This window comes from Colobus angolensis, unplaced genomic scaffold (assembly GCF_000951035.1).
Source record: "Colobus angolensis palliatus isolate OR3802 unplaced genomic scaffold, Cang.pa_1.0 Scaffold166, whole genome shotgun sequence".
NCBI lineage: Eukaryota > Metazoa > Chordata > Mammalia > Primates > Cercopithecidae > Colobus > Colobus angolensis.
Genome location: NW_012114777.1, coordinates 5,296,625 through 5,324,539, shown reverse-complemented (window position 1 = coordinate 5,324,539; position 27,915 = coordinate 5,296,625). Strand labels below are relative to the sequence as shown.

The 27,915-nt window shown below is 37.0% G+C and overlaps 1 protein-coding gene across 2 annotated transcripts in view; it reads right to left on the bottom strand.

Annotated features, from left to right (window-relative positions):
• ST18 (suppression of tumorigenicity 18, zinc finger) overlaps nucleotides 1–27,915 on the bottom strand; it is a 318,440-nt gene that overhangs the window by 141,255 nt on the left and 149,270 nt on the right. Inside the window, exon 3 of one of the 2 annotated variants that reach the window (XM_011937608.1) lies at nucleotides 8,127–8,205. The exons of the other annotated variant lie outside the window; for it this stretch is intronic. The gene's annotated coding sequence lies outside the window, so the exon portion shown is untranslated. The remainder of the gene's footprint in view (nucleotides 1–8,126; nucleotides 8,206–27,915) is intronic. 2 annotated transcript variants of the gene reach the window in all.

Genomic DNA, 27,915 nt, shown 5'->3' with positions numbered 1-27,915 from the left:
TAAAAACAGAACTACCATTCAATCCAGGAATACCATCACTGGTATCTACCCAAAGGAAAAAAATTATTACACCAAAAAGTACCTGAACATGTATGTTTGTTGTAGCATTAGTCACAATAGCAAAGACATGAAATCCACCTAGTTGTCCATCAACAGATGACTGGATGAAGAAAATGTGGCTTAAACGCACATGTGCATATACACGTATACACCATGGAATACTACTCAACCATAGAAAAGAGTGAAACCATGTCCTTTGTAGCAAGATGAATGGAACTAGATGCCATTACTTTAAGGGAAGTAAGTTGGAAACAGAAAGTCAAATACCACATGTTCTCACTAATAAATAGGAACAATGTATGAACATTGACATAGAAAGTTGAATAATAGACACAGGAGACTCAAAAGGGTGGGAGGTGGGTGAGGGATGAGAAATTACTTAATAGGTATAATGTACCCTATTTGGATGATGGTGACATTAAAAACTCAGGCTTCACCACTGTGCAATATATCCATGTAACAAAACTGAACTTGTGCCTCCTATATCTATACCGATTAAAGGAATGAAGTACTTATATATGCCAAAACATGGATGAGCCTTGAAAACATGCCAAGTGAAAGAAGCCAGGCAAAAAGATCACATATTATGTGACTCTATTTATATGAAATGCCCGGAATAGGCAAATCTATAGAGACATAAAATAGATGAGTTGTTGCGCAGGGCTGGGAGGATGATGATGCATCTTCCCTTTGGAAGGTGATAGATAAGGGGTGCAGAGTTTCTTTTTTGGGAAATAAAAATGTTCTAAACTTGACCATGATGATGAATGCAAAACCCTGAATATACTAAAAACCATTAAACTGTACACTTGAAATGGGTAAATTGTATGGTATGTGAATTATATCTCAAGAAAGCTGTTAAGAAAACAGGTGGAACCATAGAGACCACAGTAAGATGCCTGCATGCTATTTTAAGAATGATAGGCAGTTCTTGGACAGCTTTGAGCGCTGGCATCACACAGGGAAATCAGTTTTTGGACCATGGCAGTCAACTGGATATGAGAAGATGAGCCTAGAAGGGGTGGAGGTGGTAAAGGTGAAGAGAATGCAAGCAGTTGAAGTTCTAACTCCATTACAAAAAAGAAAAATACACACACACACAAAAACCAAATTAAGAACAGATGTGTATCAGCTGCCTGCTATGATCCAAACACATGACTTTCAACTCCCCAACATGTAGTCTCTATTAGAGAAGGCAAGCTCTTCCTTCTCTCACGCCTCCTACTTTTTCTCTATAGGACCCCAGATGGGGAGAACAGTTTCCATTTCCCAACCCCAATCCCCCTTTTTGAGACAGGATCTCACTCTCTCACCCAGACTGGAGTGCAGTGGCATGCTCATGGCTCACTGCAGCCTTGGCCTCCCTGGCTCAAGCAATCCTCCCACCTCAGTCTCCTGACTAGCCGGGACCACAAGCACATGCCACCACACCTGGCTAATTTCTGTATTTTTTGTAGAGACAGAGTTTTGTCATTTTGTCCAGGCTAGTCTCGAACTCCTGGGCTCAAGTGATCCGCCCACCTCGGCCTCCCAAAGTGCTGTAATTACAGGGGTGAGCCACCAAGCCCAGCCTCCACTTTCCCTTTAGCCTTTCTAATGGCATGAATTGTTTAAGACTGTTTCAAATCCAAGAGAAAAATCGCTAGCTTTTCTGGTTCTCATTAGTTTTTTAGTTTTCTAAGTTTCTATGCCAATATCAATTATATATAATTGATGTATGATAATATAAAACTTAAGTGTTAGATAGAATGTTTTCTTTTTAATTATACTATGTAAATATAAAAATTAACAAAAACTAACATGTTAAAGGAACTTGTAGTTTAAAACCATTTCACACTGAGTCTACAGAATTTTGCTACCTCATTTTACAGAAAATTTTGAGACTATTAATTCTGAATAGTCTTAACATCTCATCTGTAGGCTTATAAAGGTGTCTTAATCTGTGTGCATTCCTCCTTTCTTCTGGTTTTAGAGGAAGAAAAGAGATCCTCTCCTTCTTTCTAAGGATGGGTTCTTTACTGGGCTCACTTTACATTTGTTTCCTACTTCATCTACTTTTTCTTTCTTCTGTATCTGAAAACTTTTCTGTCTTCTTATCTCTCCTGGTTCTATCTCCTCAGCATAGAAACGCATTTATTCTTTATATATTACTACCTCTGTTTTTCAAGGTCAAACTTCTTAATAGTCCCAGAGGCTTCCTTTCTTTTCTTACCTTGCTTTCACTACACAACTCATGGACTGCTATCTGCCACATCTAATGGTGCCGGATCAGTCTATTTTCAGAGCAACTCACATGATTGCTCAGTCTTTTCCTAAATAAGCCGTTTATGTCTCTGGCTTATGTCTCATTCTATATATTCTCCTTGGAAGCCACATCCAAAAGTGTATCTCTTCATCCCAGGTCTCACTCCTGAATTTCAGATCCACTAATCAACTGTACATTCAATGTCACCAGTCGGTTGTCTTTCATTCAATATGTACAAGAAAGGACCCATTACTTTTCCCTCTAAACAACCTCTTCCTTCCGAATCTCCTAACTTGGCTAACCATTCATCTGGTAATCCAAGCCAGATACCTGTCATTTATGAGTCTTTACCAGTTTTCAAATGTATGTCCTGAGCTTGCCTCTTGCATAGGACAGGTCCTACTGTACTGTGATTGCCATTTGCTCCTGTCACCTGCATTGGAATAAGTTCCTTGAGTACTTATGTCTGCATTCTCACTTCTTGATTCAGTTGCTGGAAACTTGTCAATGTTCAATACATTTGTTGATTGGATGGATTCAAGTCTCCTTAAATGGCTCTTCTATAAAATATTCCTTGATGCTACCTTTAAACAAAGGTGGTCCTTCTGTTCTTTAAGACAGAACTTAATTTTTTAGAGGAAAATAGAATTGGCCACGCCTGGTGAAGATGCTCTGGCCCCACATACGTTAAGGTTGAGTAATATAGTGAAACCGGATGTGGCCACAGCCTATTCTGTCTTTGTAGATGGTGCTGTGCAAGTCTGTCCTAGCATGTGAACAACAACCCAGACAAGGCTGGCAGCTTTGCCTACATATCACTTTCTTCTACTGTGGCTCATAAGGTTATTAGGGACAGATGCTGTGGCTCATATTCACTGTCTACACTTCTGATACTTTTAGGCCTGTAAATATTTCTTAGTCAACTGATTGCACAGAACCTAAATAACTTGCTCACAATTTTCTAGCTCTGATAGTTAACGTTTTTGACTTCACTGTCTTGGAAACTTTAGTACACGAAAAATACAAACATCATTCTAAATCATATTCAGCTGGAATAAAATATCTTAATCTCCTGTGAACATGATGTGACATCTACCTAGGAGGAGCTATAATAATGTAATTGAAACTCTTCCTTCTTTTTTTTCCATTAGAGGCACAAAACTGGGGAAATTCTTCATTTCTACATGCTTTCTTTTATAAAAGCAAACATGTACACATTTCTCAGTATGTTAAAGTTTCTCCGCTAGGTACTGAGAAGAATAAAATGATTTTAAATACAGTTTCTCTTCTAAGTGATTTTTGTCAACCCTCAATAACTTGACTCTTTTTACTTATTAGTACACTTTCAACATGGCATTTTTCAAAAGACTAAAAAATGCTTGCAGATTAATCTATAAGTTAAGGAAACTATACAAGCATTGTAATAGTAACTGCCTAATTAAGATCTAAAATACAAAATAAATATTACAGTGTGTCTAAACATATTAGCAACCTGTAATCTATCTTTTCAAATATTTTTTAAAGCAATTGAGCCTTCTTTCAAGTGCGATCTTAGTGACAAGCCCACAGAGTAAAAGCACAGAAGCAGACTGTTGGGTGGCTGCACACTCGCTCTGGGGGCTATGGTGCCTGAGGTTGAATCCAGTCTCTGACCAAGCAGCCCCGGCATCACGGACAAATTGCATGGCTCTCCATGGTGCAGTTTTCTCCATGATAAACAGGGGATGCTAGCTGACCTTATCTTGTAGACTGTTGCTTTGGTGACGTTGTAAGAATAAAAAGAATTAATTAATATAAAGTACTTAGGTAGCTAGGCACTGTGGCTCATGCCTGTAATCCCAGCAGTTTGCGAGGCCGAGGCAGGCTGATCACTTGAGGTCAGCAGTTGAAGACCAGCCTGGCCAACACGGCGAAACCCCATGATTTAGTAGAGGTTTAATGGAAACCTCTACTAAAAATACAAAAATTAGCTGGAGGTGGTGGCAGGCACCTGTAATCCCAGCTACTCAGGCCGGAGGCTGAGGCAGATTTATTTGAATCCCAGAGGCAGAGGTTGTAATGAGCCGAGATCAAGCCATTGCACTTCAGCCAGGGTGACAATAGTGAGATTCCACCTCAAAAAAAATGTACTTAGAAGAGTGGTTGGCTCTATGTCAGTGTTATTATTATTATTATTGGACAAAAATGTTTTCTGCTTGACACTAAAATACTCAGAGGAAGAATTCAATTACCAGATATTTCTATGTATCTATGTTTATATTCACAGAGCTAAGATTTCTGGCTATTTGGCCAAATGTTGAACTTTGGATCTAATGTGTAGCATCAGAGCTGAAGCTCCTGTGATTTTCAGAACAGGCTACTTCTGATATCAAGGTTAATTGGTGTGCTAAATATATATATCTTACAGAGGTATAATGAGTGCTTCTGCAGTCTTTGAATTATTTTTCAAATTCATAGGATGTTTTAAATTTTAAAAAGCTCATGGAGTTATAGAATTTGGGGGATGTAAAGGGCTCCAGGGGTTCCCTAGCATGACCCTTAATGTGGCAGATCTTATTAATAAGAAAAATAAAGCAACTTGTCAAATCACTTCATCAGGATCATTCAACTACTTAATGATATTTAACTTTGACTGGAACCCAGGTGTACTTGGGACTCAGCGTAATTTGACACTATATTGCTGACACAGGTTTTTCTTCTCTATTCTGCTCCCAGAGACACTGTATCCTAAGGAGAGATTAAGGGAAAGGGTTTGGGGAACAGTCAGATTTGGGCTCAATCTGGGTTCAAGGCTAGTGACATAAGGAAGGGCATCTTCACATCTCTAGTCAGTTGCTTCATTTGCAAAAATAGGATACTAATGGAATTACTATGATCATTAAATTACATAATGCATCTAAAGAACTTGACACAATGCCTGGCACAGTGTAAGCACTTCACAAATGTTAAGGATCATTATTATAATTATTGTCACATATATCACCATGGTTCTGAACAAATTATATGTACATTGTTGGTACCAAAAGTTCTTTTTCTCATTTGCCAAACCCTAAGACATATTTCTTCAGTCGATGATTTTCCACAGGGTGGCAGGGAGTGGGTGTGAAAGAGTGAAAGAGAGAGAGAGAGAGAGAGCTGTGCATGTGCATGTTTCCATTATTTGACAAAGTCAGGTAGCCCTGGATCCTATGGCTTATTCAATTCCCCTCAGCTTACTTGTGGTCCCTGTGATAATGGCCTGTGTGCTAACCCTAATATGCAAAACCTGACCCTTGGATCCTCCAGTTGACAAGATTTGATTATGGAAGTAACATTCCCAAGGAAGTAGGGCATCGGTTATGGAACTTCACCAAACTTCAAATGTTTACAGTAGCAAAGACAGGCCATGATGAGACTGAATGGGAAACCTGGTCAGTACATGATTTATACCAAGATAAAAATGCTTGGAAATTTGACCTTTAAACCAAAAGGTCTGTATCATCAGCTGTAGCTGCTCTACAATCTGAAATCGAAAGCTGGAAAGGTCTTCAATTGAATGTGAGTATTTCAGAAAAATAAATACCAGTGGGATATTCTATTAGTTCTGAAAGTCTAAGTGAAATATATCTAATTTACCTGTGAAAACCAATGTAAGCAATATCTGGAAGAGTTTTCTTGTTTGCTCATTTTGTTTAGAGTTGGAACCTGCCTTTCAGGAATGAAATGACAGAGCTATAATCCCTAGCAAAAAAAATCCCAAATACATCATAGAAACTAGGATAATCCTTCATGAAGTCAGAAGCAAAAAAAAAGAAAACAGGAAATAACTTCCTCTACCATTAAAATAACCACAGCATCCACTCCTATCCCCATTCTTCCATTTCCCCAGGTCTGACATTCTGCAGATGACCGCCCTTATTTGTCCCTACATGTTTTCCAAAATATAAAAGTGAAATAGAGTCCCAAGGGCACTGTACTTGAAAGGTTATGAGAGTTAGAGAATTTTAACCATGCCTGCCAAACCAGCAGATGGCTTGTGATTATAATTATATGCATCAATAAAACGAATAATCTTTACAAAATTTGAATTTCTACTAAAGTAAGGGATTTAGTAAGCAGATGCAACAGAATGCATTTTCTTTAACCCTTTTGGTAGACACTGGTGTCTTTCACACACAAAAAAGATCCAGGACTGCGTAGATAGTAGGTTGTGTACTCTAATTTTTGCCCCTTTCTAGAGTAGTCATATTGTCAGCCTCAATCTTTTCCTGATTTCATTTACTTCATGAACATATTTCAACCTCACCTCATTTTCACCCTTCAGAATAGAAATGTTAAGACTAATTCTCTACCATTGTTTGATATTTGAAAGAAAATTTAAAAGAGGTAAATACCTTCATTCTAATTCATACCAAGTATACTATAGAAACAAAAGAGCAAACAGTGGACACATCTTTCTATCTGATGGTATTCTTTTACAAATTAGATTTTCAATAACACTTTTTTGTTTTCGTATTCTCTTTAATCTACATTCCAGGAAAGAAAATACTCTTTATTCTATTTAAATAATTAACCATTTCCTTTCAGTTTGCTTCTGCCTGTCATTATAAGTAAAGGCAACTAAGTTTTATCTCATGCCAAGCATGAATTCACTCATATTGAAATTGGATATATATATGACACATCTGAAAAAAAGGACGTGGTGAGGTTTACATACTGGCCTTCTGCCATGTTTCCTTCATGAAGGAACCTCAGAATTTAGGGAATTAAGTTAAGCTAGCTTTGTTTACTTTCAAATCTTGGAAGGAGTAGAGAAAATGTACCACAAAAATTTTCATGCTTTTTTTTTTATAAAATAGTAATGGAAATATTTTTATAGAATTACCAAGTGTAACTCTCCATTAGAATAGTATCAATTAATATACATCTCACCCAGCATACCAACAAATATAATATTTAAGAATATTTGGAGAACCTATATTTAGTGCAGATATCTCTAGCACCTTCAAAGTTAGTTGCACTATATAAATCAAAAAAATTAAAACAGTCTGATCTAAAATGCTCCTATAGTATTGAAGTTAACTACACTTAATAGTGTAAATAAGTTACTAATAAAACTTTAAAGGTATTGACATTTTTGCAGGTCAATGCAATTTACCTATGGACACAAGATATACGAGATCAGAAATTCTCAGCAACAAAATTCTTTCAACTTACAACTTAAATGTATACATCAAACCCTATCAGAACAAATGTTCTGACAAGTTAAACCGAAAGAGTAATAAGTTTTTGCCTAAAATTTTATAAATTTGATGTAACATTTGACAACACTATATTCAAATACTCGTAAAGAAATTCAGATATCTCTTGAGTTCACTGGAATGGAATTTTATCTCCTAAGATTAAATATTCAGCAATTAACTGGGTTCAAGATTCTTTACATAGGTGATGAAAACAAATAAAGTAAAATATTTTTCAATTATAACATCCTTAAAGAGGGAAAACTTAAACCAAATTCAATGTATCAATTAAAAGAAACAATCTAAGTCAAAAAACTTACGAAATAAATCCCAAAGGGGCAAAAAAATTAAAAAAAAAAAAAAACAGAAAGAAGAAAACCCCATAATCTTAAGAGTTAAAGACCTATGCTGTAAATACTTCAGTTATACATGTTTCCTTTTTAAATTCAATGAAATTAAATATTTCTGCTTATAGGGAGTTTAAGTTGAAGAGTAATAAAATTTTTAGGTATACTTTTTTGTTAGCTACTAATAAAACTCTGCATAATAAGCCAATTTAATCACATATGCTTAATAGATGTTTAGAATTTTTAACATGTTACCTTAGTCTTGATATGAGCACGCAGACACATAAAATGGAATTGTCACAATGCTTCAGGGACACTCACAAAATTGGGGGCTCTGGAAGTGAAAATACGAGAAAGAGTTCTGTACCGGTACGAGCGAATGCACAGGCGGTGTGTGACATGACATTGGCACGTCCACTCGCTGCCTCAAACCGCAAGTGAAAGTTAAAAACACCAAACACAATATGCCAAGGGCATTAGGTAGATGATGTTACTTAATTTTCACATAAGTTATAAGGCAACATTTATCTCCCATCACTCTTGCTCCCATCTAACAGACCAGGAAACCGAGGCCCAGAAAAGTTAGAGAACTTATCCAGGGCACAGACTGAGTCAGTGGAAGAACCAGGTTTCAGATATGTGAACTCGAAAAGGGAGTATTGTAGATTCTCTTGTCACTTTGTCACTCATATGCACTTAGGATGACTGCCTTATTCTCTAGCAAGCATTTTATAGCTCCTCTTAGATGGGGATCCTTAGGGGTGGAAAAGAGGTATTACTAACAACATCTGCTACACTCTTCTGAACTAAGCAGTTTTAATATTTATTTGTTAAATGAGTGAATCAGAATAAAAGTTCAGTAACACAAAGTTTATTTCTGACAACACAAAATAAGTTTCTCAAATTTCTTTAAAGAAGGAAGTTGTCAAGTAGATAAAGCCATGCATATTTTCTTTCAATAAAAAAAATATATTTCAGATGCAAGACCCATATAGGTGGAAACAAGTTTGCATAAACCAAAAGTAATGATCTGGGCCTTCTCATTTTAATGACAACACAGACCTATTCTGTTTTGAAGAATGACAATTACATTTCTGTAAAAGTAGCTCCACTCCTTTTCATCCACAGCGATGCAACTAAACGAACTTCAGTCAAGTTTGTACACCCTTTGCTGTACTAGTAAGGATGGCGGCAAAATATTTACAGCCAGCCAAAACAATTACGTGTTTTCTGAAACATTCATTCTTTTATTAACAGGAGGGAACATTAACAACTATAGAAAAAAATTGTAATACATGAGATTCAAAAATAAAACATTCATCACAGAAAGATAGCCTAATACATTTATAATGCCTGAAAGAGTGAACTAGTTGCACAACTCTGTCTTAAACTAAATTTGTTAGGTAGCAACTGTAGCCATTTTTAGATAGTTTGCTTTTTCCATGATTTCTATCACATGAAAGGCATAATGATGATATGACATATTAGAAAAATTTCAACTTAGTAAAATCAAAATCTATTTTCCCCACATATATTTTACTTGAAATTAAAAAGACACTATTATACCACTTTCTTCACAAAATTTATTGCCTCCTCATTTCTGGCTATTGTTAAAACAATACTTAGAGTTGGTAATATACAACATATATTACATTCTCTACAGACACACATATAGTTCTAAACAAATTAGATAAACAAAATGAATGTTAGGGGCACATTTCATAGAGGAAAAGTACTTCATGAAAAAAATGGTAAAGAAGTATGTGACCTCTGATCACCCAGACCGTATTATTTACCTATATTATGAATCTTTCATGAATACTACTAATAAGCTATTTATTTAGTATCACAATACTGCTATATCCTTATAGAAAGAAATATTTTTCAGTATAAGTAATGAAAGTTAGTAAACTGATTTCTATGCAGAGTTTTAATTCATGAACAGATGATTATGACATGCCATTCTAACATTAAATGACAGTGGCTTTAAAATTGAATACTGATACTGATATTATGAACACATCTATTTTAAAACACTACACTTACATTAACAATACTTTTTAAACATTTTCCATGAGACCGTCAGAGTTTATTAAACCACTGACAACCCACTTAGCGGACAGTTCTTAGAATAAAATATTTAATTTACCTGAATGTCTTGTAACAATATCATCCTCTCTTGAACTAAACATCCTCTGAATACACAAATCTAAGGCAGACAGACATTTCAGCAAGGCAAATAAGACTTTCTGGCAACTTCCTGTTGCCATATTTCTCTAAAAGGATCCTGCAATGTTACACTTCAATCCTGCAAACGCATTTTTCCAAGGGACACAGCAAGCCAATGCTGCTCCAGTGTCAGAAGCTTTGATTTTTTTCCCAAGTACAGCAAGCAAATAACCACTAATCCTATTCAATATTACAGATTCACAGTAATGATTCTATTTCCAGATTCAAGAGAAATTAAATACAAGAGGAAAAGAGGAGCTTTTGTTTTCTTGTTTTGTTGTGCTTGATTGGTTGGCTTTTAAGACACTGATGAAGGAAATAGTTATTCCATCTATGTTATTAAATATATGTTAGGGGCTGGGGCAATTTTGCATTGTCAAGAATGAACTTCACACATTCGTGCCCCAGGTTTCCATTATCTTTCAGAAGCAGTAAGACTAACTAAATTTAAAGTTGCCTCGTACATTTGAAAGTTTTCAAACATGAACCAATAACCTGAATGGTAGTTATGGGCAAAAGCACCATTTCTCCAACAAATAGCCTACCTCTCAAATTCAAGTTCACTTGCGTTTTGGGGTTTACTTACTTTTTAAATTTACAAACTTTTGTGAAACAGTAAAACAAAACAACAATAACAACAAAATAAGAACACTGATCACTGAAGCGGTATTTCCAGAAGTGATAGCAAAATCCCTTCATTCTGACCTACTTGTCGAGAAACGGACTTTCGGCCCCACGGTTAGGCTAAGATCTGTTCCACTTTCTCCCTAGGGCTTAATTGCCAGACTGACTTACCGGTGCCTCCTAGCCTTTGTTCTGCCTCTCACGCTGACATCAGGGAAGCAGTGATGTAGAATAAAGCAGGGGTGGGCTAGGTTAGTCCAGTGTTTGTGTCGTTGTGTGGTGTGCAGGGACACTCTGTGATACTCTAGTGAGCTGCTAAGCTTTTTTTGTAGGCTTTGTGTCATTTACTTAACGACCAATCTCATTAGCTGCCAGGGTACAATGGGCTGATGCATTTTCTATGTACATACTCCACACAGTGACCCTCAAGGTTGCCGAAGGTCTATTTAATCAGTCAAATGCTGAATATATTTGCAGTAAATCACTAAAAAAATTTTAAAAATATGAGAATACTGAGGTATCTTACAGGCTTAATATTTCCTGGTGGTTATTTGCAGGTAATAAAATGCATGCATATTTAGCCCAAACAAGGATAGAGCAGGTGGAGATGAATTGTCTGGTTTGCACTGGTGACCTTAATTTTAGGAAACTTTCAGATCAAAGATATTTTCTCTTAGCAAGGAGCCCAGATTTGAAATTTAATTTCTGTGTTAGTTTAATCATATTAGCACAACAAAAAAGAATTGCTTTCTTGAGCAGTTTCTCCTTCCTCCTTCCTCGCCCCCACCCCAGTCCTACCCCCTACCCAAGCAGCCTCAGACCTGGCAAAGTTGCATTTATGCCCTCTTTCAGTTACAAGGTAAAAACCCTTTTAACTCCTATGAAAAATGAAATGCTGAGAGCACTATGAATGACGACAGCTGTCCATAAGTATCAGGGAGAGTTCTATTGTCCAGCTTGTCCCTGGATAAAATGAATACTTTACAGCAGAGGCTGTTCAGCTTGGCTAAAGAGTGTGGGGAGAAGGGGAGGAGGTCACTGGAGATTTCGCACACTAATTTAATCTGGGAAAAGGACAGGCTCTGCATCTCCCTTGAACAGACTGGCAGCAATCTGGGCCCCCACAGAACTATCTCCTTTTGCCTGTGCTCTATTTATTCCTTATCTCTGTTTACCAACCGCTAGGTCCCTTTCATTCACACCACGAGGCCGTTTTCCTACTATCAGTCAGCAGCTGACACTGTGGAAGAGCCTCAAAGGCAAAAAAAAAAAAAAAAAAAAGATCAAAACTAAACCAAAGCTGTATAAACAATGCCACAGTACAAGTAAATGCATAAACCCTGATTCTTAACCCAACCCACAGGGTGCAAACAGAACCTTTATAGTAAATCCAACAAACCCACCACAGTGAGCTGTGGGCCGCAGAGAAAGAAAAGTCAAAACACCATTCATGAAATCACCATCCAAAAAAAAAATTGCTAAAATATACAATGGCTACTAAAGCAGCCTTACTTTCAGGGATATTCTTATCTCTATCATAGATCAATTAACTGGCCACCAAGAGCTATTTACCTTGCTGGGAAAGGTGACCTATACATTTCTAAGAGAGGTCTGACTCTCATTAAAATGCCAGCAGTTAAAAAAATATCCACCAATATGATTACAAGCTAAAGAGGATGAAGCAACACCAACTTTTCTAACACCTTATCACGTTGATTGAATTTAAACAGTTCAAGACTCTTGGTATTAACCCCCCTTTTTTTATGTAAAGATATTAAAAAGTCCTGTACAATCCAACCAATGAAATCTTCTTCATGTCTTGTGGATTTTACCTCCTTATGTCAAAATGATTAGCATGGCAGAGAAGTTGGGAGAAGACTACTTCAGGGACAACTTTTTAATATTTTGAAGCACTCTGCAGGGTGTGATCAAAAACGGAGATTGGAGCAACTAGTTTAAAGTGTGGAAAGAGGAGAAAATAAAATAAGTGTTTCTTGAACTGTGCAACCTTTGAGGAAATACGAATCTTGAAAACTTTACTTATATTAATGCTAAGTGCTAAATGCTTACCTGAATATTTCAACAAATGGGAAAAGCCCTGCTTAATATAAACATTTCTTTGAAGTGATTCAGAATTTGTATATAATATATATGTGTATGTATAGATGTATATATATGAATATATTATAAGCATAGCTATACACACTGCCTCTCATATACACATACACAAAATGAGAAGTGCATAATTTCTAATGCCTGGAGTTCCTCAGATTAAAAACTGAGATTTACTTTAAATTTCTCTGAGTTTTTTTAAATCATTAAAATGATTGGGAATGATTGGTTATTGTCATAAAAATCAACACCGCATTGACTCAATCACTAAGATCTTTACCAGTAAAAGGAAAGACAATGCAGCTCATTATCTAGGATGATCAATTGGTCCAGATTTCAGTTTGTGTTTTCACCTATATGCATTATGAGCAATGAAGTCTTTACTACTTGGATCCTTTTTTCCAAATGAATTAATGAATTAAATTTATCCTTTCACCAGCTGCTAGGCAGCAGATGGAACCATTTCTGAAGCCTTGTTGAATTCAATCCATAAAACTCATTTCCTAGGATTAGCCGTCCAAAGTTTCTTTTAATGTTTATATACCGCTTGGGATTTTGAATTTCATGATGTTAAACTTTCAATTTAACTATTCTTTTTGCATTTCATATCAAACAATTATGATCTTTTGGATTTCTATAGCAGACGTGGCAGGTCACATAAGGACAAGAATTAATTTCAAGAGCAATAAAGTCATGCAAGTTACATTTTTTTGATATGTCTGTTCACATTGCTCTACTACCATAGAAACTATTTGCAATTAACTGTTGTCAACCTAAAGAGTTATATATTTAATAGCTATACATTTTGTTTATTTATGCATAAATAGTTTAAAGCTGCAACTGGAAACATTCATTAACATTATGAAAGCTTAAAGTTTTTCTGGGTTTTGCAATTAGTTATAGGAGTAAGGTTGTTACTTACTGCAAGTAAGATTGTTAATTATTTACAAATAATTTCTGTATATGCCAGATTAATTTATCTAATGAGAATTTAATTCTGACTTCTAAAAATGGAAATAAAGACAATTATTCAGAGTATGTATGTTAACTTTTTAAGGAGGCAGCTACCATGGACAGCTCCTAACATTTCTGGTCTTTTCTAGGTCACTTGCAGTTGTCTAATTTAAGAGAAACCAGGGAACTTCAAATCTTACTGGTTCATGTTATAGTTGAACACTAATGACCACTCTGAAAAAACAAAGACTCCTTTAAACATAACCACATTAGGATCTCATAAAAGTTTCAATGTATTTTGAAACGTTTTAAATACAACCACCTTATGCTCTCTAAGGTACAGTATATCCAAATTTAAAATATAAAAGCTTTTAAGCTTAAAATGATGCTCCTACCATAACATAAATACAACTAAAAAGAGTGAATTGCTTTTATGTGCAACAGTGATTTCCGCTAATTTGGCAAGAGAAATCTATATTAATCTAATATTGTAGTAAGCCAAGAAGGCCACATAATAATCACCACTGAGTAATTGAATATTTAGAAGAAGGAGAAAAGAGAACATTGGTAATCTTAAGTTACAGGCATAAAAGTAGGATATCATGCAGATGATATTTGCAAAGCAAAATAAAAAGCAAAGTTAGGGAAGTCTAATTTTAGTCTTACTTTGGATTCTGAATTTGATTATTGCTGGAACTTATTTACTATTTCCATAACATAATGATAGTGCACACGATTATATTCAATATTTCTTCATCAGTTTTTTTTTTCTTTTTAGTGAACTGGATTTTGCAGTATTAGCTGTGGCATGAGAGTTGATAGAACTTTTTTTTCTGACAATTAGCTACTTTCTTATTTGGAAAATTAAGGTTATAGAAGTTACAGTGCATACTTTGACTGTTGACTGCCTTGTTCTTTGAAACTGAAAAACACTCCAGTTATTTCCACATGTATCAAAGTAAGCATTTTTAATAAATGCTTTATTAAAACAAAAGGAATATGAGGCAAAGTATTGTTTATCAAAGGTTTTGAAATTTTTCTGTATAACTAAGTAATATTTCATTGAAATCATCCTTCTGCAAAATTTTGTTCAAGATTAGTATTTTGTCTTTCATTCTTCAGCCTTTCTGGTATTATTTATTCTTTAACTTTCTGATGAGTCTTCTGACATCTACATTTATCAAAAATGAACAGTATCATTTTTATAGGAGGCTACTCTTATCCAATTCTTTAAATATTTAAAGGCAAAATTATAACTACCATACTTATCAATTTAAATTTCCTGGGGACCTCCCACAAACTCTTTTCCTTATGTATAGCTACTATCAGAATTTGGACTTTTCAAAAAGCATACATAAAACATCATTTTAATATCGGTTATTCACATACAATTGTGTTAACTTCTCATCCCTCGCAAAGATCTCCACAATTCTAGAGAGATGTCAGATTTGGGATCTCACTGGTAATTTTTGCAATCTCATAAATTATTTCCACTTTACTTTTTTGCTAAGCAAAAAGTGTACTAAGTCTCATTTCATATCAAGTAGTCTGTTGCAAATTTGCACGTTTCAAAAATCTATATAAACAAAGGCGTTATTGGTGCAGTATAAATGTAATTGCGCCATGACATTTTATTCTGAAATTCTTCTCAAACCAGATACAATAAGCTTTTTTTTTTTTTTTTTTTTTGCCAAAGAGAGAGTGAAAGTGTGAGAGATTGAGAGAGAGAGAGAGAGAAAGAGGCAGAGAGAGAAATACATTTAAAAGAATGCTCAAATATACATCACAACAGACATCAGAAACAGAAGTTCAAAACAAACATCAGAAAAACCAACAACACAGTTCTAAACTTCAACGTTTGCTAACATCCACTCCCCCAAAAAAACACAAGTGAATATTCTGACTTAAGACCTAAAAACTTGCTAAAATTCCGAGTGACTTAAATGTCAGTGTGAGCAGTATGCGGTTCAAAAGTTTTAAACTTACTTTTTTGTTTGTTTCCAAAACTTATATTTCTCTCCTCCCTGGTGTGCTGAACGGAAACACTAAAGCTGTTTCTTTGAAAGGTAGTTCCCATGATATGACATCCAGTGCCTTTGACTGCTTAGAGATAAGCACCTGCGTTTGTGTCCCCTCCTTACGTCACACCTCCCTATTCAGACCTTCTCAATATGATTCACATTTGCACATCAACAGCCTCATGCGCATACACAGATTTTTTTCGGCTCTGGGCCCAAAACTTTCACTTTAATTTTCATCACATGATTGCTGTGGCATATGTCCTTCCAAACCTCCCATATATCAGTCATCATGCAAATGAGATGGAATATCACTCCTCTGCAGCAGATGGCCAGGGATGATAACAATGGCTCAACAGAGGAGATTCAATGTCCCTGACTTTATCGCCACGGCAACAACAACCTAAAATATATGTAATGGAAGTGGTGCTTATTAATTTTGCAGGCTCGAGTGTTCTGATTTTGTGAGTGAATGGGCTGAGTTAAAAAGGGGGCTGTGTCCTCCTGCCTCTAGAAGACTATCTATAAAAGCCAGGGACCTGGAAATTATTTTCAGTGACTAAGAAGGCAACAGCCTAGCAATTATTTGAGTAATTAGGTGTAATTCCTCCCTGTAGGCCTTGTACCCTCCTGTGCTTGCTTCACAGAAGCTCACGAATTAGACAGGCACAGATAGTGAAAAGAAAAGTGCCTCAAGATACAGCGGGAGAGCTTGCAGGGGCCCTGTCACTTGGCCTCCACCAGGCTTGGTAAACACAAGCCCCAAGCTATAAGTAAATAGAGGCCCCACTTCACAAACACAGACCAATTAAAATGACAAAGACAACCACACTTCTGGGTGGAGCTTAGGAAAGCTTTATGCTGCACTAGACTCCATGTGAGTGGCACACAGAATGGTCTCTGCACGCCCCGAGCGCTCTATTTCCATGACTGGCTGTCAGGATTGGACACTTGCTCCCACGTCTCTGCAGGTTATGCTGCTCTCACAGGGAGTTTTTTTCATGGGGCTACTTTTTTCCCCGACTCCAAGTGGACATTTGATACCCTTCCCACTCCTAACAGCATTTTTAAAACTTAAGTAATGGAAAAGGCAGTTCATCCTCCCAAATTTGCCACACGCCCTTTTACATCTTAAAGGAATGACTGTCAAACGGCCCAAACCAATGGGAGCTTTTATGAAACATGCAAGGATGAAAAATGGAGTGAAAAACCTGTCTCCAAATATTTTCCTGGAAACTCTTCTGAAAACACCCTCTACAACATTTTTCATACTAATCAATATAAAGATTTAATTTTTTTCTGCTTGTAGGGCTGAACTACATATTAACATTTTTAAAACTTTAAGTTTCCTTATTTTTCACTGCTTTTAAGAAAACCACCATGGAAGTATCATCTTATAAGAGCAAACTCTACTCTGTGTCCATTATAAAAAAGACATGAATAAGAACTTGTTGCCTTAGAAGAGAATAGCTGTGAAAATCAAAGAGTAATCCAAACCTTTTCGTGTCCTTTCAACATCCAATAAACCTCAGACACTGTGCAAGGCTCTCTGTACAGATGAGGAACATGAGAGAAAATATCTCAGTCTTCTCTTCCAGAAAGATCTAAATAAATTGTTCGAGGTCCCTTGCCCCATTGCTCCCTCACAGCGTTTTGGTTTTTTGAGAGGCACCTTCACCCCCTCTGGCTGGCTCCAGCTTTCTTTCCCTGGAGTTCATTCCTCCCAAGGAACAGGAAGCACAGGAGAGTGAATGGAGCCTCCTAGCCTGTGATGCTAACTTCCTCTAAGTCTATATCCATCAAAATAAAGCCAGTCCATCACTTGCTTAAATGGGGTGCAACACTACGTGCTTTGCCACCTGACTTTAAAAACAGTTATCTTTCCCATGTGAGGGAGTGTATGCATGCAGATTCACTTTCCTTCTTAGCATGTGGGCTAATATCAATTCATCAATGTTTTGCAGTACATTTGGCATTGTGAAGAATATAATTGCCTAGTGCAAAATTTCATTGTGCTATTTAAAGGTGATACTCCAACGCAAAGACAAATTTGGAGCAGCAAATGTCCAATCTGGTTTTTTGTTTGTTTGTTTTGAGAAGTGTCTCCCTCTGTCGCCCAGGTTGAAATACAGTGGCACAATCACAGCACACTGCAGCCTCAACATCCTGGGCTTAAGCGATCCTCCTGCTTCAGTCTCCCAAAGTGCTGGGAATACAGGTGTGAGTCAGTGCGCTCGGTCATCTAATCTGAAAATTCCCACACTAAGAGTGTACAGAGAACTTAAACTCCACGTGAAATGAATCCCTATACTGAGCTATCAGTGATAGCATTAGTGAACCAATACACGAGGCAAATGTGGTTGCCACAGGTACAGTGTGGTGACAACATGGATTTCTAGCTGACAGTTCAGTCACCTGATCAATTTTAGTGGTTTTAATGAATATCATTAATATCATTATCATAGAAATAAAGTCACCTAATAATAGGAATTAAAAATAATAGCTCTTTGGGACATAAATGACATACCATACTAGTCACCTATTTTAAGTATATAATTATAAGTTAAGTATAATTTAAGTATATAATTAAATAACTTGTAGTATATTCATAGTTGTGCAACTGTTAGCAAGATTTTAGAACATTTTCATCATTCCTTGCCAAAAATGCCATACTCATTAGCAGTCACTCCCCATTCACCACACTTCCACCCACCAATTCCCTCCCTCACACCCAGGCAACCACTAATCTATTTCCATCGTTATAAATTTGCCAATTTCAGACATTTTATAATAATGGAATCACATAATATGTTGTCCTTTATTACTGGCCTCTTTCACTTACCACAATACTTTCAAGGTTTATCCACATTGTAGCATGTATCAGTACTTTATTTCTTTGTATTACTGATTAATATTCTATTGCTTGGATATACCACATCTTATTTATCCATTCATTGATTGATGGACACTTATAAATAAGGATACTATAAACATTCATGTACAAATGATTGTGTGGACATATGTTTTTATTTCTCTTGAATAACTACTTAGAAGTAGAATTGCTGGATCATTTGGTAATCTCTATATTTAATTGTTTGAGGAACTGCCAAATAGTTTTTCAAAGTGTCTGCACAATTTACATTTCCACCAGCAATGTATAAGAGTTCCAACTTCTCTATATACTCACTAACACTTGTTATTGTCTATCTTTTCTATTATGACTGTTTCAGTGGGTGTGAGGTGACATTGCACAGTGGTTTCGATTAGCATTTCCCTAATGACTAATGACACTAGCATTTTTTTTTTCACGTGCTTATTGATCATTTGTATATCTTTTTTGGAAAACTGTTTATTCGGAGTTTTTACCCAGTTTTAAGTTATTTGTCTTTTCATTATTGAGTTGTAGATGCTCTTTATATGTGTATTCTAGATACAAGTTTCTTATCAGATATAGAATTTGCAAAACTTTTCTCCCATTATGTGGGCTGTCTTTTCACTTCCATGTTTTTCTTTAAAACACAAAGGTTTTTATTTTGATGAAGTTCAATTTATCTATATGTTTCTTTAATTATTTGTGCTTTGGTGTCATAGCTAAGAAACTATTGCTAAATTCAATGTCACAAAGATTACATCTGTTTTCTTCCAAGAGTTTTAGAATTTTAATTCTTACATTTAGGTTTTTCATTCATTTTGAGTTAATGTTTGTATCTGCTCTGAGGTAGAGATCCCACTGCATTCTTTTCCATGTGAATATCCAGTTGTTCCAGCAACATTTGTTGAAAAGTATATTCTTTCCCTATTGAACTGTCTTGACACCCTTGTTGGAAATCAATTGAACATAGAAATGGGAATTTATTTCTAGACTTTCAATTCTATTTCATTGATGTACATATTTATCCTCATGCCGGTACCACACTGTCTTGATTACTGTAGCTCTGTAGTGAGTTTTGAAATTGGGAAGTGTGAGTTCTCCAACTTTATTCTTCTTTTCCAGGATTGTTTTGACTATTATGGGTCCATTGAATTTCTATATAAAACTTAGGATCAACTTGTCAGCTTCTGAAAATAAGCCATCTGGGATTTTGATAGGGAATGTATTAAATCTGTACATCACTTTGGGTAGTATTGCCATCTTGCAAGATTACAACTTCTAATCCATGACCATATCTTTCCGTTTATTTATTTTGGCTCTTAAACATTTCTTTCAACAATGTTTTATAGTGTTCAGTGTTAAGGTTTACACTTCTCTTGTTAAATTTATTCCTAATTGTTTTATGCTTTTATAAGCCATTGTAAACAAAATTGATTCCCTATGTTTATATCTTGCAACCTTGCTAAACTTGGTTCTTAGCTCTAAATAGCATTTTTAGTGGGTTCCTTGGGATTTTCTAAATACAGCTCTGTATGAAAGATCATGTCGTCTGCAAATGGAAATAGTTTTACTACTTCCTTTCCAATCCAGATGACTTATATTTCTTTTTATTGCTTGACTGTCCTGGCTAAAACCCCAATATAGAGTTGAAGTGGCAAAAGCAGACTCCATTGTTTTGTTCCTAATTTTATGGGGAAATACTTTGGTTTTTAGCATGATATTAGCTAATTTTGGAATTTTGAAAGCTCAGCTTAAGAGCATTTTCAACTTAAAAAGCTAATTGCTTCCTGGCACAGTAACCTGCCCTACATTGGTGTAACCCCTAGGGAGACCAAAAACAAATCCTCTACTCTAAAATTTTACAAGTCTCTTGTGTGGGACCTGTCATGGTGCTGGCCAGACCTAATCCCCAGCTGTCCCTCTAAAACCTGCTGAGACACAACTAGAAGAGCCTGACACAGGGCATCCATTCTCTCTAGATTGGGCTATCTTCGTGACTCAGAGCATCCTTGAGGTAGTCAGTAACAGGCTGGCAGGGCCAAGTGGCAGAGTTTCCCTTTGGATACTTCAGGTTCTCATAGTAAGGATCAACTGGACCCCAAGTTCAGTGTTGCTGGAGAAGCAAAACTGCAAGTTTGACTTCTGGGTCTTCCATCTGTCATGCCAGCATTTGTTCCATACTCAGTCAGATTCAGGTGTAGACACCACACCTAAATTCCACCTACTGCCTGGGATTAAACCAATCAACGTCTAGACATAAGTTTATTGCCTGTCCACTTCATACTTGCAATATTTAATCTCTACATGTGGACTCTGGGTAACTCCTCGATCTGTTTGCAAAAGTAGTTATATTTATAGTCAATAAGATGTAGCAAAGTAAAATCAGATATTATTAAAATCATAAAATCAAATGACATTTTGATAATGAATGAAAGATGATAAATGATTCCCATAATGATGATGATGATGATGATGATTATATTAGTAACATTAATGATAGCTAAGACTTATTCTAGTGCTTATATTATGCCATGCAGTGTTCTGAGTGCTTTTCATGGGTTAATTAGGAAGCAGAGGCACTCTTCCAACTAACTTTTCCCAGTCCAAACCATTAGCCACCGAGCTAGAATTCAGACTCAGATGCTCTTAACCAAAAGTATATGCTCTTAACCACAAGGCAATACTGTGAATTTCACTTATATCTACACATCCTACCAACCAGTAAAACCCACCATGGATGTGATGAGGAAACTCTCCAGTGAATTTTTCAGTGACCCTTTTCTTTTCTTTTGTCCTTTGTCTTTTTTATACCAGTAAAAAAGGTTTCTAATGCTGCATCTTCTAAACTTTTACAAGGCTGTTATCATTTAACAAAGTGAAGTTTTCTTCAAATTGATGTCATCAATAAGAAACCTTACTTATTTTTCTTTTAGCCGGTGATTCGCTCCATCAGCAGAATGAACGTGAACACTAAAATGAACATGACCATAATGTAAAATGAATATGAACACTAAGATGTAGTTTACAATATGGCGAGGAGTAAGGTATTTGCTAAGGAGTATGGTGTATCTATGTATATTTCTATACCTGTATGTATATCTATACCTACACCTATGTCTACGCCTATGGCTGCATCTATATTTGTCTGTTATGGCTATCTTTATATCTTTTCAATATGGCTTTCATATCAGATGGATAAAGTTCTTGTTCTTCACAAAGCAACTGAATTATATACGGTCCATGCATTTGGTACACAGCTCAATCACTATGTCTTGTTCTTATTTATCACGTGACATGTGGCATCACCAGCTACATGAAATCTGGCTTAAGATCCTTTTGCACACTTTATATGTATGATGAAGTGAAACTTTAGATCATGGACTGTAGGTGACCTGAAAGGGTTCCTGAAGTGTTCATCTACTTCATTCCTCAACCCCCTCATATTACTAGAGCTGGAAGCCCAGCACTGGGCACACACTGGGCATGTGTAAGTCATTCTAGCTGCACAGGTTGGTAATTTCTCATTTCTATGCACACTTCCTTCTTCTATACACATACACATACCACAATTTTTTTCTATTTAGATTGATTTGTCTTAAACTGGTTTATTCTCCTCTTTACAAAAAGGCAAGTAAAGCTTATAATGACTCCACTTAGAAAAAAACCCACATTTCCTGGACAGATAATTTAAGTTCCAAGTTGTCTTCTAGCTGTAATTTGACATAGTAGACCACAATGTCTCAAACAAAGGATTCTCAGCAGCTTCCACAATTAGTTTTGTAAATGTGTTTGGAATAAGTATCTTCATGACTGAATAGTTGGCATTTAACACAACAAAAAGAAAAGACAGAGCAAAAGAGGAAGGATGGTTTCAAAATGACCTAAGGAAAACCAACAAGCCTGTTGGCGAACACTCTGAATGTCCTGGGATTGGAGGTGAGGGTGACATGCTGTGCTGCTGCTCAGCTGCTGCTACTGATGGCTAAAGAGGGAGGAAAAAGAGAAAACACACCTAAATAAATCATTTGCAAAGACTTTTAAAACGGGTGAAGTGTTTCCAGAGTTCACACAATATTTTTCTTACACTTTGCTGAACAGACATCATGACCAGGGGCTATTTTGGCCCTAATCCCAGGAAATGAGGCAAAGATGACAAATGATGTGATTTGGGGGACTGTCTCGGATTTGGTGAGTCTCCTGTCATTCACTATTCATCTCTGCTCTACACCGTGGTTAAGAGCTTTCAATCATGTGGAAATGTTCAGTTTGTTAATGAGACTGTTCACCATTTCACTGCTGTAGGATTAAAGACCCTTTTTCATTATCCTTGCTTGTTCTATGTTAACTCCCAAATATAAACTTCTCAATCTTAGCAGGATGTTCAGATTTTAAGATTCTAGTTCTATTGAGTCACTGACTAGTTACCATGCTGAGAATTACTTCCCTTTTGCTTCCAATTTGGTTTCTATAACACATCTACCCATCCAGGGCCCTGAGGCTCAAACAAATCTTTTAGCATTCCCACAGCTCCCCACATCCCTTTAAAAATGTCTATAACTACCTTTCCAACCCTATTTCCAAGGTTTTGTCCCAACATTTCATCCTCCATTATCTGGGCTTTTAACATCTCCCAGGACCCAGTCTTTCTAAAAGCCCCAGAGAAATGTGTCTCATTCCAGGTCATCCTATTCCCAGCCTTCAGTATTATTTTTCTAAAAAGGAAATCCAGTGACCCCCATCCTGATGGCTTTCCTTTTCTTCCTGACAAACAATTAGACTATGTTTCCAACTGTCTTACTCAATTTTCTCTTGCTGTAAGAGAACACCACAGATTGGGTACAAAGTTTATTAAGCTCATGGTTTTGCAGGCTGGGAAGTCCAAGAGCATGGCACCAGCATCTGCTCAGCATGTGTTGAGGGCCTTCTTGCTGTGTCAAAACATGATGAAAGGATGGAAGGGGAAGAGCATGTGTGCAAAAGAGAGATCTTGCTTTTAAAACAAAGCCACTCCAGTGAGAACTAATCCACTCTTGCAATAATGGAGCTAATCCATTTATATGGGGGGAGCCCTAATGATCCAGTTGCCTCTCAAAGGCCCCATCTATCATCACCACCACAATGGCAACCAAGTTTCCAACACATAAACTTTTAGGGTATGCATTCAAACCACAGCACTGACACGCCTTTGAAGTTAGGTATGGGTCTGTGCCAAGGCAGTGCAGCAGTATATGTATATGGAACTTCTGGTATAGCAGTAAAACCGTCCCAAACAAAATCTGTAAGTTTTATTCCCTTCTACTGGTTTCACAGGATGACCTCCAAAACCACATGTTGAAGATGGCAGAGCTCCAGTGAATCTGTGTCCTGAATGACTATGTGTACCAAAGCACACAACTTCCCTCACAAAACAAGAATCCTTAAGACTATTTACATGACCAATAAATGAACTACTCTTGTGTTTGTGTCATTGTACGTTTTTCTGCTGATTTCTAATAAAGCTAGTATTACCCAAATAAATACATCTCCTACGTAAGAGTCTTTTTCACCCGTAAGATTAAGTCCGAATTTCTAAGTACCATTTGAACTTTTCCTGTTTTGCCCAAGGCTGCCTTTGCAACTGCCTTACCTCCTACTCGCTGCACACAGACTGCATTGTTGACTTCTCTCCATTTACTGAAGGCATCATGCTCATTCTAGCCTGGGAAAAACTTTATTTAATCTCTAGACATCATTTGCTAGGCATAAGTGACTGTCTCCCAGAAAACTCTTATCAAAAGGGGCCAAAACTTTTTCCACTGCTCAACTCAGGCTGAGTTGTTACAAGGGTTGTGGTTTTCCCCTGAAGCCCACATCTGTAGAGCCACTTCAGCTGACATGAAGGGCTTCTCCTGTCTCCTTGGCTTTTAGTTGCCCCAGTTTGAATTCTCACAAAGAGCAGTTTAAAAATAGTGCTGGTTTCCATTTCCCACACACATCCAGATTAGAGAATCATCAGTGACTAGCACATTGCAATTTGAGAAGACTTTATTCTTCTGGCATGTACAGAGAGGATGTGGTTGCTCCTGGGCTCCTCCATCTAACCCATTTCCCAGGTAGATATACAGATAGCTCAAGATACTTTAAGCTTTGCAGAGAAAACAAGCTACCTGCATAATCCCAAAATGTTAAAATAGATCTATAAACCGTTGACATTGGAAGATTTTGAAGTTATCAAATGCAAGTGCTTACCCAGACCTGAATTTCACAGAACATCTCTGACAAGGATGTACTCAAGTGACTGTGGAGGGCATCAATTCTATCTATCTATCTATTAGTATGGCACTCTGAGTGCCAAGTGTTGTTTCTCATTTTTAACGATGGTTATGATCAATATCTTGGTGTTCTCATTTTTCTGTATATATTTAATCCTACTAATTTCTCATAATATCACGTAGATTTTATTTTATTTCTTTTTTTATTTTTTATTTTTTTTTAGTAGAGACAGGGTTTCACTATGTTGGCCAGGCTGGTCTTGAACTCCTGACCTTAGGTGATCCACCCACCTCAGCCTTCCAGAGTGCTGGGATTACAGGTGTGAGGCACTGTGCCTGGCTTTTTTTTTTGGAGGGGGGTGGGGACAGTCTTGCTCTGTCACCCAGGCTGGCGTGCAGTGGCACGATTTGGCTCACTGCAACCTCTGCCTCCTGGGTTCAAGCGATTCTCCTGCTTCAGCTTCCTGAGTAGCTGTGATTACAGGTGCTTGCCACCACGCCTGGCTAATTTTTGTATTTTTAGTAAAGCTGGGGTTTCACCATGTTAGCCAGGCTGGTTATGAATTCCCGACCTCAAGTAACCCGCCCACCTTGGCCTCCCAAAGTTCTGGGATTACAGGCGTGAGCCACCATGCCTGGCAATACCATGTAGATTTTTGTAAGTGAAATCTATCAGAGCTCCCTTTAGTTATTGTACACTCTTTAAAACAGTGATTTTTTCAACTGAATTCATGTCCAAGTGTTTTGGGGTACAGTGTGAACATTAAGGAATAAGATTTTAAGAAAACTGATACCCATGTGGAAATTATAGAGATGCCTTCTTCTTATCAATGAATCTAGCGTGCAAATCACTGCAAATCATGTTTTACCCATCTGGGGTTTAAAAATTACCCATATCGGCCAATTAAAACATGTCTCTAAGATTTTTTGTATTTCGGTTCAGCAAAACAAAGCTCTGGTCTTTCTTGGGTGGCTGTGATATTTATTTGAAGCTATGGACACTAGCAGGAGAGAATGAAGCTCATTAAAAAAAAGAGAGAGAAATCCAGATACAAGAGGCTTAAGGGATAAAGTTCCTGGTTTTAATCATTTCTGAAACTCAAATGCATTCCTGCCCTTCCCACAAAACCTGACTTTTGTCCTCATGGTTTGAATTATTAGAATTCTGTCCTTGTGAACAAGAGTCCTGCTAAATACATAGTATTTATTTTAAGTGCAAGAAGCTGAGTAATATTCAAGAACAGCTTTTGAAAATGAGAAAACAGACAGAAGTATATTGAAGACAAATCTAGACTGCCCAGGACACCTGAATCTAAAGATGCTCAAAGAGTTAAGACACAGCTTAAAGGAGAAGTTCTGGCTCAGGGGAAATGTGAGAAGTTGGCCTTTAAACACCAGTGATTTCAGCAAATTTTTGTCTGTAATTTTTCGTTTTCTAGAAAACGTTTCTTCCACCTGGTCCCAAATTCTCCTCTCTAGTCTCTTAGTGAAGAATGAGATAGGTACCAGCTACCAAGAAGCTTAAATTCTAGAATAAACAGAAAAACAAATGAGTACAAGGTGATGGCTGTGCATGAAATAAAGCTGCACAATGGAACTGAGAATGACTGGGTAAGGGTGGGACAAATGATGGAAGGTATCACTGAAAAGATGATGTTTGTTACCTGAAAGACTAAATATCTGATGGCAGAGAGCCCCAAGCAGAGGGAAGCCCTAAGGAGATAGAGCAGGAGCCTGGTATATTTGAAAGAAAATAGGAACAGCCTCCGGCGCAACAGGTGAACAATGGGGAGAAGAGGAAATGAGGTCAGACACCTGGCCAGGATCCTGTGATTTGGAGTTTCAGGCTGTGCCAAGGTGTTTGGATTTACTGTTAAGTGTGATGGGAAGTTATGGGAGGGCTCCAGTTAGAGGAGAAACACAATCTGACTTCTGTTTTTAGAAGATCGCTCTAGCAGCAATACGGAGAATAAATTGAAGGGATACAGCGGGCAAGCAAGCAGACAAATGAAATGGCATTGAAACAAAGCAGACAGCCAAAGGCAGCTTATGTTCTAGAAGGGTGGCCATGGAGATGAAGAAGTATGGTCGATTCAGGAAATAGTTTGGGAATAGAATCCACAGAATTTGCTGGTGGTGAAATAAGAAATACTTCTTTTTGGGGACTTGAACAACTTCATGGAAGGTAGTTCATTTAGTGTCAAAGGGAAACTGAAGGAAATGTCCTGGTGGGTTAGGAAAATAGAGTTATCTTGTAGCCATGATAAAATTAAGAATAAAATTATTATTTGGGGATAATTCTGGACTTTAGTGGAAAGTCTCATTTGGAATTTGGGTGTCATAGCCATGTAGCTAGTATTTCAAGATCAAGGGACTGGATAAGATTCCACAGGGAGGCTACAGCGAGGAAAGAACAGAAATCTAAGGGCCACACCATAGAACAAGCTTATATTTAGGGACAAGCACAGGAGGTGAAGCCAGGAGAGGAGGCTGAGCAGAAGTCACAGATGTCAAGAGAAAACAGTTGATTAAAAAGGAGCACGTGGTAAACTGTATCAAGTACTGGCAGACAAATTAGTTGAGGACAGAAAAGATCATTGAATCGGCAATTTGAGGTCAATAATGTGGTCAAATACTATTTAAACTATGCAAAAGCAGTTTTGAAAATGGTTAGGTTGTCAAGAACAATTAAAGGGAAAAATACTATTGTAAGGATAAAATGCAATGATCTGAGGGAAAGCGAGGATGCCCAGAAGTGAAGGCTGGGCTGATGGATCTTTCAGGACTTGTTACTGTGGCAGTGAGCAGAGTAATAGGGATGTAAGTGTAGTTGGAGATGGGACCAGGGAAAAGCTTCTTTTAACTGGAGATGTTGTTTTGTGCTGAAGACACCAGAGAAGGACAAACTGCTAGTGAAACAGAGGGTATGGTAACAGGAGCAAACCCCTAAAGAAGTGGACAGGTGTGGAATCCATTGTACACAC